The sequence below is a fragment of the Anser brachyrhynchus genome (assembly GCF_964034855.1).
Source record: "Anser brachyrhynchus genome assembly, chromosome: 5".
Classification (NCBI taxonomy): Eukaryota; Metazoa; Chordata; class Aves; order Anseriformes; family Anatidae; genus Anser; species Anser brachyrhynchus.
Window position 1 is genome coordinate 15,299,410 of NC_137699.1, and position 18,858 is coordinate 15,318,267.

The following is an 18,858-nucleotide window of genomic DNA, read 5'->3' on the forward strand; positions in this document are numbered from 1 at the left end:
ACCATTTGGTGGAGTTTTCTGACTGTAGTTGAAAGAAAAGTGTCTATCCTCATCTGAATTTTGCTATACAAAATTTGAGCCAGAATATTCCTGGTCACTGGTCTTTATAGTCACTATCTTCTAAATTAATATACTGTGTTTCCATTTTAACCAAATGTTAAAACAACAACTTTTATTATTATTATTATTATTATTATTATTATTATTATTATTATTATTATTATTATTATTATTATTATTTTATAGGCCTGGGAAGTACAGCTAGATTTGGATTATGAAAGTTTTAAAGAGTATATTTACATTCCTTATAAATTGAAAGAAAACAAAACTTGTAAATTTTGTTTTTAAAATTTCAGTTCATTTGCCATACATGGGAAACAAAATTTGTCAAGAGGGTGTTTATTCCCAAAAGCGCAAGTGCTCATGTTGTATTGTTTGAAAGAGAAATTTTAAGAGCTGATTTGTGAATATGACATCTATATTTTCAACTTTTTAATTACTAGTTATCCACATTGGTTTGACATATAGGTAAGTAATTCAAGACATTCAAATTTCAGTGATGTGGAAGCATTTCACATGATCCATAGTCAGGATTTCAAGAGCCAATAGTTATAGACAGCAAACGTGAAGAAGGGATTCACCTGTTCATAGCTAGATGATTACATGCAATTACGCTTAAAACAGACAAAATGAATACTTAGAGTGGATTTTTGAAATATGAAAGACTTTGGTAAAACAATCCCAGTCCCACTGAGGAGCAAAAGCACACTGGTTCATGCAGAGGTGACAGCTCTTCTGTGAACACGATATCTATCCACTGAATTTGCTTTGGTCTGCAGTGGATTCTAAGATGAAATATTTTGTCTGAACTGGAGTACTGGCATGCCTTATGCATCTCCATTTTAAATGTACAGGTTTAAAATTATGTTTTTGGTGATTTTTTTTTGTTTGTTTGTTTTTCTTTCCTGTGGTATTGAAGGCTTTAAGCTATTACCATGGAAACTGTTTGCATCAGAATACTACTTTTCCCTCTAGCTATTTCAGTATCATTAAATCCTTGCTAATACTTTATTATTCGCTATCTTTTAAGCCCATATGCACTTCAATATCTAATTTATTTAACAAATTGTGTCTGAAAAAAGAGAAAAACTTATAGCACAATAAACAACACTATTAATTACTCTGTGGAGCAGGAAGCCTCTATATTTGTCAGCAACATTACGCCTTCAAAATAATGGCACCTGGTAATTAAGTATGAATATATTCTATTATTAGAGGATATATTCTTTCTCTTACATTTATTTATAATAAAGAAAAGTGAAGTTGCATTTATTATAGCTGTGGCCTTTATCCTGCTAAAACAAAGAAAGGAGAAAAGAAAAAGGCATTCAGCCTGGGAACATATAAGAAAAAATATGTCACTATGGCAACGAAAATGTCATTTATTATACTTTACTCATTACAGCATTGGAAATGACTTTATTAAAAGAAGAAAAAAAGTCCTCTAAATTTAGGAAGGACATCAAATACAAATTATTTATTTCTGAAAGGCCAGTGTGGCTGGTTAGAGTTTGGCGTTGTATCTTAAAATTCTTACATGATTAGTCCTCATTCACATAAGGAGTTTTCATTCACCTTATGAAGTATTCCTGCTTAAACAATTCCTACACAAAAGGTATTAGAATCAAATTCTGGTCTGGGAAATACCAATTTAACTAAAATGCAACTCAATCATAACTATCTTCATCACTAAACCAAAATAACCTAGATGGTACGTTGACTTCTGCTGGCAAGACAGATGAAATTTGCTTTAACCAGAGTGGCATAGTATTTATTTCATACAATAAGAAGAGTGTCAGTTCCTTAGCTAGGTTTCTGCAGGCTATGAAATCAACCTCTGTAAAAATACATTTGCTTTGGAACAGAGTTGGATTGTGTGTTTTGGGATCTGACTGTGTAGCTAAAGAAAGAGGAAGGAGATCCTTGGCAAGAAAAAGAGAAAATGCATCAAACTGTTCAAATATGATTTTGAGAGCCTTTAAAAACTTCTGAATTTAATGTGCTAGTTTTGTTCTGTATTAGCATTTACGTGAGCAATAACAGAGTCAAAATGCAGTGACATTGGACTGACTCATATGATTGATAGCCACATGATTCAGAATGCGGACTTTGCTTTGAATTATTGCCCTAGCTCCTCTATAGGCCAACAGTGTATACTTCTGCTTGTGCTTTCTGTAGCTCATGAGCTTCTTCTTGTTTGCTTCCTTCAGTCCACTCCCAACAGTGGAAGAGAAATAATAGTTGATTGCAATTGAATACACAAGAAATCTCTTTAAGCCAAGACTGCTTTTTCCATTTACTTCTATTATTTTTGTCTATTTGATTCTTTAAGGGCTACCTTGGAATGTATGAACTAAGAATATATTTATGCTTTGATAGTTTAACTAGTCCTAATGCATATGGGATACAGTGTTATTTTTTTTTTTAATTTTATTTTTAACCAATAATTAAGTAAAACTTTTTGTGATAATGACACCAGTTTATCCTTATAGTATTTGCCTTAAATTTTTTCTATCCTGGTATAAAATACTCAGTTGCTCACTACTGAAAACCTTAGAGACAATCCCTGTTATTAGAAGTAAAGTTATGATGAAATCTGTATGCACTGGTGATCATCATGTGTTATAGAAACATTTTCTGATTGCACGTTTTTGATTCTATAGCTATTTTCCAAATGCCCTTGCTGTAGTGCATATGCACTTCTGTAATTATAGATGCCACATTGCTTTTCATGCTCCTCTATTCTTTATCACTACAATAAATCCTATCTATCTGATTAGTTAGACACTTCATATGTTGTGATATTTTTTTGCTTCAGAATAAAATAAATAAAGCTATTAATTTTTCCATTGTTAAGAATAAAAAGGAAATAAATGTTTAGGTTTGTATCATGAGCTCTAGTACTGCTGATGTTGTCAGGCCATTTTCAGTAGTATGCAAATGGCTAATGTTTTTGAGTTGTGTTTTCATATTGCCATGCAGCAGTTAAAAAAGAAATAGTTTCCCCATCTGTATGCAACTACTATACAACAGAGTTTCTAAATGTGTAATTTATGATATGTAATAAAATATCCTCTTCTTTTCAGTCCATTGACTAATAAAGTAACAGCATTTAAGAACATAATGTTAGAACACATGATTTCTTGAAAATATTTTGTTTTGAGTGCAGTGCTGCTCTCTGTGATTCAGGCATCGTAAGACAACCTTTCCCTTTAGACTCCCTCCTACCTGTAGAGAGCCACCTTTAAGAAAGCCAGTTAAGTTGGCACATATACAAGTACCTTTCCCTGGAATCTGTTGGAAGTGTCTATGGCAGAGGACAGGGATTTGCACTTGAAGTTGCTTTTACTATCTTCCCTCTATCATCAGTCTTGCGGCAAGAGTTCTTCCTTGCATTCGAGGAACTAGTGACCTTGGACAAGCCATATCTGCTGTACTCAGTCTTGTACTTGAAGCCTGAAAAGCCCCAACATTGAGGGTATAGCCATGCTAGTGATCCACAGGTAAATTCCTCTAGTCCAACTACTATTATATGTAGAAATGGAATTTCAAATAAGAATGCAGTGCTTAAGGTTCTCATAGACGGACTTAGACACCAGCACTACTTTGGCCCAGATGCTTTTGAAGATATAAGCTCTCTCTCCTCCTGGGTCCATAAAGCTACCAGAGAGACATACATAAGAGCCCTGTTGTTCAGTAACATGTAGCTCACATGCTTGCGAGCAGTGCTGGACAAAATTGTCTTGAAAATCCAACACTATACCAGATATACACATTGTTAATTCCAAATACCAGCCCTGCTCTGTAGCAGTCTAACACACTTATATAAATGCTTGCACTTTATTATGCAAGTGTCATGGGGGTTATGATATATGAGCAACTATAATGTTATTTTGAAAGAAGCGATTAATCAACTATAACAAAATGAAGACTTGCAATAACTATAATAAGCACTGGAGTGGGAACAAATTTTCATACAAAATTTTAATCAGGTCCACATAAAATACAAAGGCTTTTTTATAAAAATATTGAGGCCAGAAAATGAATTTGTTTTTCAACTTCAGTTTTGTAAATGAAACAATAATTTATTTAGAAATTGAACTTTGAACTATGTCTACACTCAATAAGGTAAGCATTTAAGGTGGGATTCATTGCATTTAACTTTGGCAAAATAAATATTGTTTAGACATATAAAATCCGAATCAGAGCTTTAGACAATATGACGTAAGAGAAACTAGAATAAAGAAATATATTAAAAAACTCTAAAAATCCCTGTAAATCAAATATAATATTGTTTAAATAAACAATATTATCTGATCTATCAACATCTCTAGGAACATTTCTTTTAATCTCTAGCTCTGATGTTACTGAAAAGTGAAGAAGAGTGAGAGACTACTCTAAATATTTTTCATCTTTATATAGGTGTTTAAAACAGCTGTATGAATCATTCTCTGAATAAATGTGTTTCCACTGATTATAGATGGAGCAAATATTGCTCAGCTTAAGCATTTTACTTTTTAGAAGGTTAAACAAGAAACACTGAGTTTCAGGTAGAATTGTTAGACCTGAAATTTATACACATTCGCGTGTGCATAAAAGCGCACACACACACACACACTGTTTTATTTTCTTTGTTCAGCAAACAAAAAAGGGAGGAAAAACACAAAACAAAAACAAACAAAAAGAAAGGGAAAAAACAAACAAAACCCGACTTTTTCTACAACACTACAAAAGTAAAATATGCTGATATCTCCATTGCAGTAACACCAAAGGTCACAATCAATTCTAGGTCTGTTGTATAGGGCTACCTACAAATTGGTTGAGAACAACAGTACGTGCCCAAACTGTTATTGTCTGTTAGCTAGGACATAACTCGTGGAAAAATAAAACAAAGAATAGAAAATAGTCAACTTCAGTAATAACAATGGAGTCTTAGCAGTAACAGTAATCACAGAAGAAATAAAAACAAATTGACTGGTTGGATCTTTGTTCAACAGGACCCAGGGAATAAAAATACTAATAATAAAATAATGAAAAAAAAAAAAAGCAGAACAAATAATATAACACAAATGTAAGATGAATGATGCCACCATTTATAATTGAAAAATATGCTCATAGTGCATAAAATTTTTACAACACAAAACTAATACAAATTCATTGAACCTATTATCCTACCTATCCTCACTTAATCTCTTACTGAAACTCATGACGGTATTAGGTTTGAAATCCTAAAATATAGAGAATTGTCTTTAAAAATTGCTGTATTTCTTAGTTCCAGCATATTAGAATCTTAGAGGAAAATTTCACATGTATCTAAACTGAGCTTTAGACAACATGAAGAATGAGAAGCTAGTTAAAAAAAAAAAAAAAACTTCTAAAAAGCCCTGTAAATCAAAACCTCTTAATTGGACACAGCTTTAGGCACAGGAGGACAAAGCAGATAATGTCATGAGTTGATCCCACTGATGATTTGTGTGATAGAAGTTATCAAATAAACCAAATGTCAACAGCAAAACAAACAAGAAAGTTCTCAGCCACTTATCATAAATGTGTTGACTTTTCTCCTTCTGACAGTTTAAATGGATGATTCTGTCATGCAATTTCACCTCAGGGAATTATTAAAAACACCACAGCAATAGATGCCATCTGCAAGAAAAACATGAATGATACCATGTAAGATTGCCCTTGGGATATTAAGGATATACTAGATTCCTCTGCTGGTATGTTTTTCCTCAGCCACCTTGAAACAATACAACATATAATGAATGAAGCAGTCAAACTGGAATTTTAACATAAAATTTTGTGTGGGAATAATTGCCCCCCTCCTCTTTTTCTATACAGATGCTATTTCATTGAGGTCATTCCTCTTTCCTTGCACTACATACCCAAAGGGATGTTATGTACAACCGGAAAAAAATCTAATATCCTTGCAGAATATATCTTAATCCTTGCTGAAGGATTCTGTATCAACTTGAATTTGTCTGATCACAAAATTGGCACCATTTCTTCAGCCAATTTCTCTTTTTTCTTTAAAATAAATAAAATTCTGTAAAGTCTGTAAATAAAAACCTTGCTTCTTGTAAAACCATACACAGCTAAATACAGCCACAATAGCTGGGCTTCCCTTTCTTTGCAGATTACCAGAACCGTGAGAAGATTCTGAGATGTGAGATGTATTGAAAATGGTCTCCTTGTGAAACAGATAGCTAAACTGGTTAGTCTACAAGAAGTAGAGAAGACATTGATTCTTCTCAATTTTTGCAGGGAGGAATTTTAGGTAGTTACCAGAAAGGACATTATGTTTAAGAAACTATTGCTTTTGCATAAGGTTTGTACCTAGTGGTCCAGATATTCTCAGCAATCTGAATACCAGAGAGAGATCCTACCACCATGCAGATCTCTTCCTCCTAACTTCCTAAAATGCCTGTGCTATCCACTTTCTACTGGACTTACAGAAGTGGGAACCAACAGGCTGCAGCACTGTCCTCTCACTTCTGCATCTGCTCTAATATTCTAGTCTAATGATAACTTGGTCAGGTATAAACTGTAGTCTAAAGTTTGTCTAAACTAAAGTGTTGTCTAAAGTTGACAAGTCAGCTTGTCAAAGCACATGAACTTCCACAAGCTTTCCAAAGTATGCAAAATTCCCCAGGGGCAATTTAAATTAGTGATTATAACTAAAATTAACCATTTCTCTTTACCATAAAGGACTAGGTGCAGAATATTTGTAAAATTTGAGTTGTCTTGATTTCTCTGTTACTAATGTGGTAATTTGTGTTTGCAGTGGTGTAAATACTGCTACAGATCACTGAATCCATTTCATGATATTGAATTAGCACTACAAAAGAAAAAGGCACCTGGTGATTTGGACAATGGATTGGTGCTTAAGATCTTGTGGAAAGGATGAGGAGTGAGGAAACAGAGTAAGATAGTATTTGTTTTATTTTTTGTTGACATTTTGTATTATGATGCCTATTATCAAGTAACAATTATGGAGAAATAGAGGTTATTACCTCTGCAAAAGAGGAGGACAGTTCTCAGCTATTGTTCTACTCTTTCTGACTTTTGGCCAGCTTAACAACACACAACTCAAATAAACCGGTCAACTTTATTCTGCTTATAAACAGACACTGTTGGAAAATATAATTGATACATCCTGTTGAGTCCTAAGCCAATTTCATTCCAACTTTTCCATTTCCTTATAATGCTCAAACAGGCACGAGAGAAAGTCACGCTAATTTTACACAAGCTAGCACTCACAGTCCACAGCTACCAATGTAAAGCCATTCTGACACACTGTTATCAGACTGAATGTCTTTATATTCAGTAGGATCTGGCTCTAAGGAAATATGAAAATAAATTAGCTATTAGCTTTATTAATTAAAAAAGTCATTCTGGTGGAAAATAGAAGGTTGTAATTTTAAGCTCTTAATTTAGTTAGTCTATGTTAGCCTGCTAAGCTCCGTAGGTTCCCTCATGATAAAAAAGTTGTGGGAAAAAAAAAAAATTTCTTCAATTGTACCAGATGTCCAGCTACTCAGTGTACCTGGACAAGGTGAAACAGCAGAAGGTGTAAGTGAGTTTAGTTTCCATGGTTCTGAAAAACAGCAGATTTCTTTCTGTATATCTTAATATTTTGTTTATGCAGTAGAAACTAGGCAGCTAAAGTTCACTGGAAGGCCATCATATTGTTGTGATTCTCATAACACACACACACACATCAGAAGTGATATATATGCACCTTAAAGCAGCAGTAACATTTTTCTGTGTATTAGCATATTATTTGCAGCTTTCAAATACCAGTATTTAACCAAGAGAATGCCATTTTTATCCCACCCAAGCTTATGTGATCATATGTGACTCAAACACCTACATCTATTCTATTGGATATGGTTAGAAAATAAGGTCAATACAAACTACTGGTGTGAAGAGGTCATCATGAAAACTTCATCAGCACTGGGGCTCAGTGGCTGAGCACTGCTGGTGACCTGAATCTAGTTAGAGGTTAGCAAAAATCTTTTGCTTTGAAACAGAAAAAAATGTAATTTGAAAACTTTGATGAAGCTGTCAGGCTCTGAAAGTCAGAGACTACCCTGGGGACAAAGATAATATTACTGAGTAGAACAAGCCCTCTTCTGTAAAGAAAGAATTCATTCTCTTAGAGGCGTAGGTGGAGGATAAAAAGTCTTTTAAGTGATTTTCTGATGGAATTATGTTGGCAGAGGTTTTGTCTTTCTGGCTTTTAAAATATACACAGAACAAGGACATCATCAAGATGACAATTTCATAAGGAGCTTTTCAACCTCTGTCTTGTTCTCAGCTGAAGAAGGGCAAAGTCCTGCTGCTTAACTTCAGTTCAAAGCCATTTTAAGCTGAGGTGTTAATTTTACTTTTAATTGAATAGATTAATTTTCCCCCCTTGTAGATTCTGAGGGAATATAAAAGAAGATATATAAAACCATTACAGACAGTTGTTAGGTAAACAGATCAGAGAGAAAATTTAAAATAGATCAGTCATATAAAGTAAGTTTGGAAGAAACTTTGGTAGATCATCTAGTTCAGGTCAACTTTCTAAACTTGACAGATAGGCAATCTAAAGGCCAACATTACCCATGTTTTGGTGCAAAACAGTATTTCCTTCTTTTTCTCAAATGCTCAAGCTGTCATGTAACCCAGACACCATCAGTGATACCTTTCATTTCATGAATATTTCTAATATTGACACTTAGAGTGCATATCTGAAATTCATCTGTATTGTAACAATTTGTTTTAAGAAATAAACCTAAATCAAAATCTTCTTCCCAGTTTCCCAAAATGCAATGGCTCAGATAAACTGAGGTAACATTTCAACTTTTCCTAGATTGCATATATTTGTGTGATGTTACAGTTGGGCAGCTTGAAAGGGCAGATATTTTTTTACTAATGAGATACCAAAGAACAAGGTTTTGTAAATTTCTTGCTAAAATTTTAGTAAAAAAAAAAAAAAAAAGGAAGTTTCATTTTACTTTTTGCTGACTTGATTATATTTTTTCTGGAAAAAAAAAAAAGGAAAAGAAAAAAACCCGTCTCCTATTCTTCTTGGAGTAGAAGTCTTGTAATCAATAGATGATTAACAGCATATTTTTCCTTTAGCTGATACCCGTTTTGTATAACAGAAGAGATCTGAAACTGTGAAAACCAAACATTTATTAAATATTTGTCAATTATATTTAAAAAAAAAACAGGATTATACATAGTATCAAGTTTTCAGATCAAAACTGAAAACGTGTCACAAACAAAACCATATAACTTTCAAATTACAGTAACATTTTTCTTGAATTAGGCCTCAAAACATTAATTAATTAACAGTCAGTGATGTCCATGTTGGATTGCTCTATGCCTAACTTATCCAAAACCTGCACCTAGAGCATGCAGTCTGAATCTGCATGCATAATAGCTGTTCTTACCAGTGGGACAGATTGTCCCACTTTCATATTGTCAATCAAAATTTTCACAGAAGCCCCTCCCTCCCCTCTCAAGTCGAAGTAGGACTTCCACCTAGTTTATTGTGGATTATGCAGCTCAGAAATTCAAACTATTCTGAGAAGTAAAATTGGATTTAAATTCACTAAAGATCCTCATACTAAAGCACATATAGAACAAATCCACTAAGACTGTTGTACCCTAAACAGACACCAGTATGTTAAGTTCTATACCGTGGTATGGATTTTAGAAACAGTGATTCAGAAATGTACCATCTGTTGGTGGTTTGGGGCCCAAGTTAGGCCTACATTTCCAAAACCTGTGAAGTAGCATGGTGAGTTACTTTAGAACCATTGACTAGGCAAGACCTAGACTACGCCTACAGCTTCCTCACCAGGGGAGCAGAGGGGCAGGCGCTGAGTGTGACCAAAGGAGGGCAACAAAGGTGGTGAAGGGTCCAGAGGACAAGACATATGAGGAGTGGCTGAGGTCCCTTTGTTTGTTCAGCCCAGAGCAGAGCAGGCTGAGGGGAGGTCTCATGGCGGCCTGCAGCTCCCTCACGAGGGGAGCGAGCGGAGGGGCAGGCGCTGAGCTCTGCTCTCTGGGGACAGCGACAGGACCCGAGGGAACGGCATGGAGCTGGGACAGGGGAGGGTCAGGCTGGGGGTTAGGAAAAAGTTCTTCACTGAGTAGGTGGTTGGGCACTGCAACAGGCTCCCCAGGGAGCCTGTCATAGCAGCAAACCTGCTGGAGTTCAGTAAATGTTTGGACAATGCTGTCAGCCATATGGTCTGATTTTTGGGTGGTCCTGTGTGGAGCCAGGAGTTCGACTCGATTATCCATGTGGGCCACTTTTAACTAAGGATATTCTGTAAGATTCTAAGACAGACAACAGTTGATGTGAAGTTGTCATAAGGTAAATTCTATTCTTTTCTTTTCTTTTTTTTTTTTTTAATTTGCATAATATGCTGAATTATTCAATATACACTAACAGGGGTAATCTCAATTTATTACATTTGATATAGTACTGCAGAGAGAATAGTCTCTTTATATCAAAATTGATATGTAGAGACTTGGCTAGAATTAAAAATTATATATTTAAAAAATTCTTCAAGAGACTCCCATGGTTTGATCAACTTTTGTTGCCATGGTAACTGTATGTAAGAGTTTCATTAAGTATTTTGTTTCTTTTTTCTTTTTTCACATGATAAAATGAAATCAGTAAGAACATTTACTTAATGACTAAATAGCGGAGGACTTTTTATTTTATGTTTTGATCTGTTCAGATGTCAAAATTTAAATATAAGCTGAAAGTCTTTACTTTGATTCAACATGCCATACAATTAAATTAGCAGAAAGCCTAATTAACTATTTCAATCTGGCTGCTAATCAAGCAATTTGGTAACTCTAACTTTGCAGTTGAAGTTAGAGCACAGCTGTTTTCCCCACTGTTTCATTAATTTGTTGCACTCCAATGGTGGTAGACCTAGTGTATAATTCAAATTATATAATTTGGAAGAAGTGTTTGTAAACTAGTAGAACCTTTTACATATTGCATGGGTGAAGACTAGGGTCTTGTTTTATTTATTCAGGTGAATAAATAGCAGCAAGCAAACATAATTACCAGCATAATAAACCAAAAGCAAGCAAACGAACACAAAAAAAACCTACCACCACCAAAAAAAAAAATACAATAAAACACCACCACCACCACCAAAAAAACACTACTGTGACTTGTTTTCTCACTGGAAAGTGACATAAGGCAAACAGTTCTAGTTGTCACTTAAAATCTGTTTAAGAACACGAGGTGTGTTCAAATTAATCCTATATATATATACACACATTTGATAATACACTAAAAGATACAAAAAGATTATGGGATCTGATCAGTGCAACAAACACTTGATGGCTAGCTCCCATCCACTAAAGCAATAGCTATGAAGTTGATATATTTATGAGAAACTAAATAGAAAATAAAACTCCACATTTGAAACATCTGTGGAGAAGACAATGGAGGAGCCACCAAATGGATTACAGTCTGCTTGCCTATAAACAATTTTTCATCATTTTTACTTCTCATACTTCTTCATGAGATCTGAGTATAAGAATCAGCTTGACCTGTACCTAATTATTTCTTTCATACCTAAATTAGTTCACCTCCCTACTTTACTCCATTGACTGTGTCAGCCTCTTCTCACACCCATCCATTCCATCTTTTTGATGAAATATCCTTCTACTCAAATAGGAGCCCAAAAAACTCTGTACTAAACTCCTTGAACTTTGAGGAAGAAGTTAAATTCTATCACAATGTCCATTAGTTTTTCTCAGTATCTAACAGATAAGCAGGTTCCAGGAAGAGATATCTGATCTCTCCAGTTTAACCCCCCAAGGTCCACACTTACATGGTCCTGCTTTTCCAGTGTCTTCTAGGCGTTTTTCACAGAGACTGGCCCAAATTCATTTGCAGCATGATTAAGGTAGGAACCTGGATTGAAATCATCAGGTCCTACAATAGTAGGTTCACAACCCAACATGAAATAAACTACTTGTCTTTTCATACAATGTCCACTTCTGCTATGTAATAACATTATTTCTCAACTCTGCACACTACTCTCATTTTCTAAAGAGATTGAATGCTCCTGTGACTGACAAGTAGGCCATTAGTAATTTGGCATCTGGTACTTCAGACACTGAATTTAAAAGCAGGATTTATACACTCCAACCTGCCATATTCATTCTACCATAAACTTATGTCCTGAATGAAAAGACAAGGCTGAATTAATACGTCAGTTCCGTGTCCATAGCATTTGTGTTGCTGGTTCTTTTCAAAGGGGTGAAAAAGACGTATTTGGCAGTATGCATTGCAATGACAAAAAAGAAAATGTGGACATTTCTAATTCAATTATATTGTTTTAAAACATCCTTCAGGACGTTCAACTCTGTCACACATTTTAACCACATAATTTGAGGGATTCTTGGTAATTTTACAGACCTAAAGCAATGCATGGGTCATTTATAATTCCTGAAAAGTCACAGGCATCGTACTTAATAACAGATCAAAATTTGTTAAGTTTTAATTAATATTTAAATATTATTTTAATCTTGTTAATCTGGAATTGGTGTGATCCTTATCTGAATTTAAACAGTTCATACAGAGACAAAAGTAAGAATGTGGACTGAAAAGAAAACCAAAATCTTCATGAAACTTTCAGAATGAAGAGTTAGGAGGACAGAACAAAATATGTGTATAAGAACAAAGTAGAGGCTGCCCTTTGTTTTTTGGCTTCCTTCCTTTTCTAGATCTGGGTGTCATGAGAAGCTGCCTGTGGATGTGCTGTGCTCCTAACGGCCAGCTGGCCTGGGTGCCATCCAAGCCTTCTGCCTTTCTTCCTTGTGTGTTTGTGCACAGCTATTCCAGTTTGTTCTCTGTTCATATTGTCCCTAGTGCTTATACTACAAATCTCACTACAATGTGAGCTAAGAGGTTAAAATTTCAACCAAAGTCTAGAATTAACACCTTGCTATTTTAAAAAGGCTCTTATCACCCGGGAAGGTAGGGAAAAATCACACCACTTACTCATCAAGTACCTACTAGGTTCTGTACAATTCATGAACCGGATTCAGTGGAGACTCTCATGTACTGAGAATTTGCCATCAGTCTGGTAAAAGTGAAACAGAACAAAAACTCAAAAATGTCAAGCTGTTGGGAAGAAATGAAGAATTCTGTCCTGTTTGAAACCACAAGCTGTGTAATAGGAAATGGCAGCTTGTAATGCCTTGCTGGAGCAGCACCTAAAAATCCCCCACTTGCTCTCATCTGAGAAGTCATTCAAGTTATAATCTGAAAGGCCCGTAGCCAGAAAGAGAATGAAAAGAGAAACTACTAAGTAACTGAAGTATTACCATCCCCCTAGAAGAGGAAAATTAGACACTTGCTTTTCTTCCTGACAAGGTATGCTGATAACTGAATGCAATATGAAATGCTCTATAGTCTAGAATTCTTTAGGTTTTGCAATGCAATAGCTGAGCTACAGAACTACATTATAGGGTAATAGGACCTCAAGGTTTTTCTTATTCAAGTTTTAAAAAAACAGTAATAGCATAAATACTTTACCCTGTTATATCCTGAATCATCTGTTTTAGACTGCATTGGATACCAACCAATATATTCTTCCCCTCACTCCTTTCCCCCCCCCCCCCCCCTTTTTTTCCCTGTACAGAGAGAAAAAAATAAAAGCTTCTTGGTTGAAATAGTCTACATTTTTATCACTTTCTTTAGTTTTTATTTCAAATAACTCTTGCATCCTCAGCATTAAATAATTTGCTTATCTAATCTCCTTCAGTCTAGAGAATGGTTTGAAAGCCTCTCTAAGTGTAACTCACTATGCACATTTAGCAACATTTCATGTAACTCATTTAGTGAGAAAGATCCCCTGTGCAACCTTTTCTAAATGTTTTGGTGTATCAAAGAGATCAGTACTAGTATTAACAATGGTACTGGCAAAGAAAAAAATGAATGAGACATTTTAAAACTCTGCATTGTTGTGAGGTTTGAATCAGTTTGATAGCAATTCCCATTTTACCAAGTTAGCTGTCTATAGCTAGCATAAGGGTTAATATGGATGCATTTTATAGAACCTAAAAAACAAAAACAAAAACAAAAAAAACAGTATTGTTCATCTGCTTCTTGCAATAATAGAGTGTGTGATTTATTCCATTCAAAATGCTAAATGATACAATGCATAGTTTAATTTCACATATACTTCAGTTTGCTCTGGAAAGGGAAGAAAACCTTGTAAATCCACTTTTATGGATAGTTCTGTCCTTTTTTTTTTTTTTAAATCAAATTTAGATATTTTATTTCTTTGTCAGTAGAAGAGGTAGTTACTTGTTATGAAGCCCACCTACTCAAGACATCTATTATAGGAAGAGATGAATCACTACTTGTTGTGCCTTTCTTTCTGTTGACTATGGATGAAGCATAAGGGAGTAGTCATCTAAAAATAAGACATCTGATCTAAGCTAAAGTTAGGCAAGAGGAATCCTAGGATAGATAGCTAAATATGTATTATCATTTAGTCCTTAAAATACAAAGCCATATTGGAAAATCTAAACAAGGCGCGTTTTAAAAATATGTTTTTCATTGGATATTAGGCATCTAAATATCTTTCAAAGTGAAAATGGATCAGGAATGTGCCCAAGGCCAAGACTTGTAATACCTATAAATCATAAGTGCATTAGGTAGCATGTAAATTGATTTATTAGCATGCTTTGAACCCAAATATATATTGCTAATAAATGTATATTGCTATTTTACAACACTGATAGCATAGCCAGTCACAATGTATAAACTTTTAACATAACTGTGTGAGCGATAGGACCACCAAAATGGCAAAGAAAAACAGGTGTATTTGCATACAGAAGGCATCCAAGTGACCAAAGCTGTCTAAATAAGGAAAAAATAATAATGGACTGCAAGTTGGGGGAACATCTACCCAAAGAAACAAGAAAGTTGATAAGCAGCATGGGGAGAAGAGGGAACCCTATGTTTGTGAACAGAGAGCAACAGAATAAAAATATTGGGCATAAGTAAGGGAAGTTGAAGGAGAAAACACAAATTGCATGCCACTCATCTAATCAGGTGCAACCAATTTATTTTTATTTTTATTTTTATTTTTATTTTTATTTTTATTTTTATTTTTATTTTTATTTTTATTTTTATTTTTATTTTTATTTTATTTTATTTTTATTTTTATTTTTATTTTTATTATTCTACATTACTTGGAAAGTAATATTCCCAAAACAGATTACTTCATGTTGCATAGCAAATTTACTCAGTAGAGGCAAAGCTTAAAGTGTCAATAAACTGGTAATAAGGAAGCATGTGGTAAAATGCGTTTGACAAGTTGGTCATTCTGTTCAGTAGCAGGTGATGAGATTCACAAAGGCATACATATAGGTTGTGGGAAGAAAAAGAGGCACAAAACGTAGTGCATATTAGTTTTATACAGCCTTTTAAAGTGATTGATGACTTAGGAAGCTGAACGTACAACCTCCCACTATGCTCAGTAGCTCGGACCTTTGCCGTTGAGTTGAGTTTTAAAATACTAATCAGTTTAAAAATGTGTGAGGCTTTATTAAACACATTTTTCAAACAGTTGCAGCTGTAGAGGGTGAGTATTCCACATCCCTAGTGTTTACAAAATAGCCACTTTCCTATTTATTGGCCTTCAAGCTTTGTGATCATTCATGGCTGCTAACAGAGAGGCAAGAAACAGTAATCTTCCCTACCATGCACAGTCATCACTAACAGAAATAGAAGCTCTTCATTTTCTCAAAGGTAGCCTCTCTTAAAGAAATCTGGCAGCAAAACTATCCTGACATAGATGATCTATGACATAGATGATCTGTGATGAACTATCCTTACCTAGATGATCTAACTGTAGAGTTACTAGTTAACAATTTTTTTCACTTTCCTATTATCATAATCAAGATAGAAAAAGACACAGGATAGAAAAGAAACTAATTCTTGTACTTCGCCTTTAGTAGAACCTATTATTTTAGTTACCTGTGTTACTGCAAGGTAAAGAAATACCCATTTGCCATTCCTGAAGAGGAATGTGGCTAAATAAATGAAATGTGAAGGCTGGACAAAAAAGCACAGCTCTTGATTGTGCTTGCATTAATGGCACAGTGCAAGAATAAGGATAACCAATCAAAATAGCTAATTTGATTAATAGGAAGCAGGGAAAAAATGTCACTTGGCATTCTTATTGCAAGTGTGCAAGAATATAAATTAAGTAATGTATGTATCAGGGAATTAGCTATCACTGTGTTGGAAGTGTTTAGAAGACTGATAAATCGCATACGTATTAAATTTTAAAACAATTTACTAAATGCATTCATTACAAAACATTTGTATGCTGTATTGTGTATTGGTTGTGGGCATACAATACTATACAAACTGATAGCTGGTGATCATGGTTGTGGTCCTTTATGGTTCACACCTTGATGGCAGTCACATTGGTCATACTTAAAATATTTATCCATCATGGCCATGTTGTCATAGTCTTATGAAGTACCTATATACTGCTGTTAGTAACACTACTTTAGTATGCTCATATTTGGGTTCAAGGCACATCAATATTAATTATACCCTGCTTAGTGAACTTAAAATCTGTAGATGTCACAGGCCTCTGCTTTGGCTACACTACAGTTTAAACAGATTGTGCAGTTCAGGAGAGAATCAAAACCCAACATTTTTGAGGTGCAGCAGCAGCTCAGTTTATTCCCCCAAACTGTATTTTCTGGTAGTAGTGAGGACTTGGTCTGCCAGTCACTATGGCAAATTCTGAAGGTTTAATGTTGATGATATTTTTGCACTAAAGCTAGCTGCCACCTGCATATAATAAATGTAAAACTGCAGTTTCATTGCCTTGCACTAGCAGTCCTGCGTTCATGGTCACAAAAATATAATGGTACCAATTTAACTCATACATTGCCAGAACCAATTTCCCATTAATATTTTTTTTTCCATTAAATATATAGGAACTATGGTCTGCGCTGCAAGGAAGGTTGCTCTGTAATCTGTATTTTGTACAGATACTGCTTCAGCATAATGAACTCAGCTCATAGGATCCTATGGAAAAGCAGTTTCCTGAGCCAAATGTTGAAGATGAAAGGAAAGTTGCTCCTCATTCCTAGGTTACTGGTTCCATTCGAGTGGATGGCGTTGACAGAAATTTGGTCATGAGTTAAATCTTTGTATTTGGTATCACAACTGCATGATTTCTCTTAGGGCTGTCCTTAGGATCTGTGTTGTTTGAAGAGGGCAGATTGGCTGCAGGATACTGAAGTCTGTGTCTCTAGGTCTGGAATAAACATCATGTTTCATACATGATAATATGCTTGCTAGAGAACATATCTAGATATGACTAGAGCATAGTTCTTCAGCCTTTCTAAAACCAATTGCCCCCATGCAAGAAGACAAACAAATCCTAAATCGAGCAATAAGCCTGCCTAAGAAGTTGTTTAGTGGCCCATCCTGTCATACAAAACTCCTATCATCTACATCTGGATAGTAGAGTTTTTCATTATACACGTACCAGTAAGTATTCTAGGAGAATAAAAGAATATTGAGGAAGAGCAGTGAAACAATTACATAGGCTCTAGGGAGGAAACAGAGGCATGGGAAGTTTCAGGCCTTGTTGAGAGCAGAGACTTTGTGATAGGCTTGGTGCGACCCTACGGACCAAACCACCTCACAGTCTGCTTTGGGCTCCACTGTCACAGTCAGCCTTGAGTGTCTTGTTTCTTCTAGGGACTGATGGTTAGACCAGATGATATTGGAGGTCTGTTCCCACCTTAATGATTCTATGATTCTATGATTCTATGATTTTGAGCTCTACAGATTTAAAGGTCAGTTACTGCTGATTTGGATTTTCCAACTCTAGAGTTGGCTTTCCATTTTTATTTTATTTTCAAGCTGTGCTGCCCTCAAGGTTCTCCTATAAGACTAGTATTTTGTGACATACTTTTTATAAAGTATGCCTTTGTGTATGTGTAGTAGTAAGCCTTGGAAGCTAATACCCCTGGAGCAATTCTACAGCTAGAAAAGAGACAGATTTGGGGTGTTCCAGACTAGGAGTTGTAAGTACTTGCCAAGAGCTTCCACTATATGTGAGTTGTACTCTCAACTGATCCATGAAAGACGAGGCTTTTAGACTACTGTGGAGGTCTAGGAAAAGTATATCACTAAACTAAGTTCTCCCAGTTTTCTTATCACCATTTATTTTATGTCAAACATGCAAAATCCTCTAACTACACTTCTGGAAACTTCAATTTTTTATTATTATTATTATTTTTTTAATAAAGAGTAATCATAAATTCAACAGTAAAAATAGGTCATACCTCAGTCAGAATTTGCTTGAGCTCAGTTTGGCTCTGCCAGGGTCTGAAAATGTACTTATTCAGCAACAATACTGAGATCACTGTTTTTTTCCACCACATGCCATAATAATGCTTACAGAACTCAAGATCAGAAACATACAGTTGGTGGAGAACACGTCCCTGCCATGACACAGAAAACAAACAAACCATTCCTCCAACCCAAAATGTCAGTCAAAACACATCCTAAAATGAAATTGATTTACATTCAAAGTACTGGAAAATATTTTTTTTTTTCCTAGAGTCAGTAATTCTGCTTGTCCCAATAAATCAAACTGAGCTGGAATGAAACACTTGATTAACCTAGAACAACATGGCAACTTTAAAGAATGGGTGTACCATGCTATTATTCATAAAACCTTTTTTTTTTTTCTTTTTGCAGACTAGATT

The 18,858-nt window shown here is 35.0% G+C and overlaps 1 protein-coding gene across 15 annotated transcripts in view; it reads right to left on the reverse strand.

Annotated features, from left to right (window-relative positions):
- Positions 1–18,858, reverse strand: part of LOC308196095 (uncharacterized protein) — a 434,993-nt gene that overhangs the window by 46,218 nt on the left and 369,917 nt on the right. For 2 of the 15 annotated variants that reach the window (XR_013952081.1, XR_013952082.1), the window contains one exon: positions 186–5,706. The exons of the other annotated variants lie outside the window; for them this stretch is intronic. The gene's annotated coding sequence lies outside the window, so the exon portion shown is untranslated. Of the gene's footprint in view, positions 1–185; positions 5,707–18,858 lie in introns of those variants that run through there. 15 annotated transcript variants of the gene reach the window in all.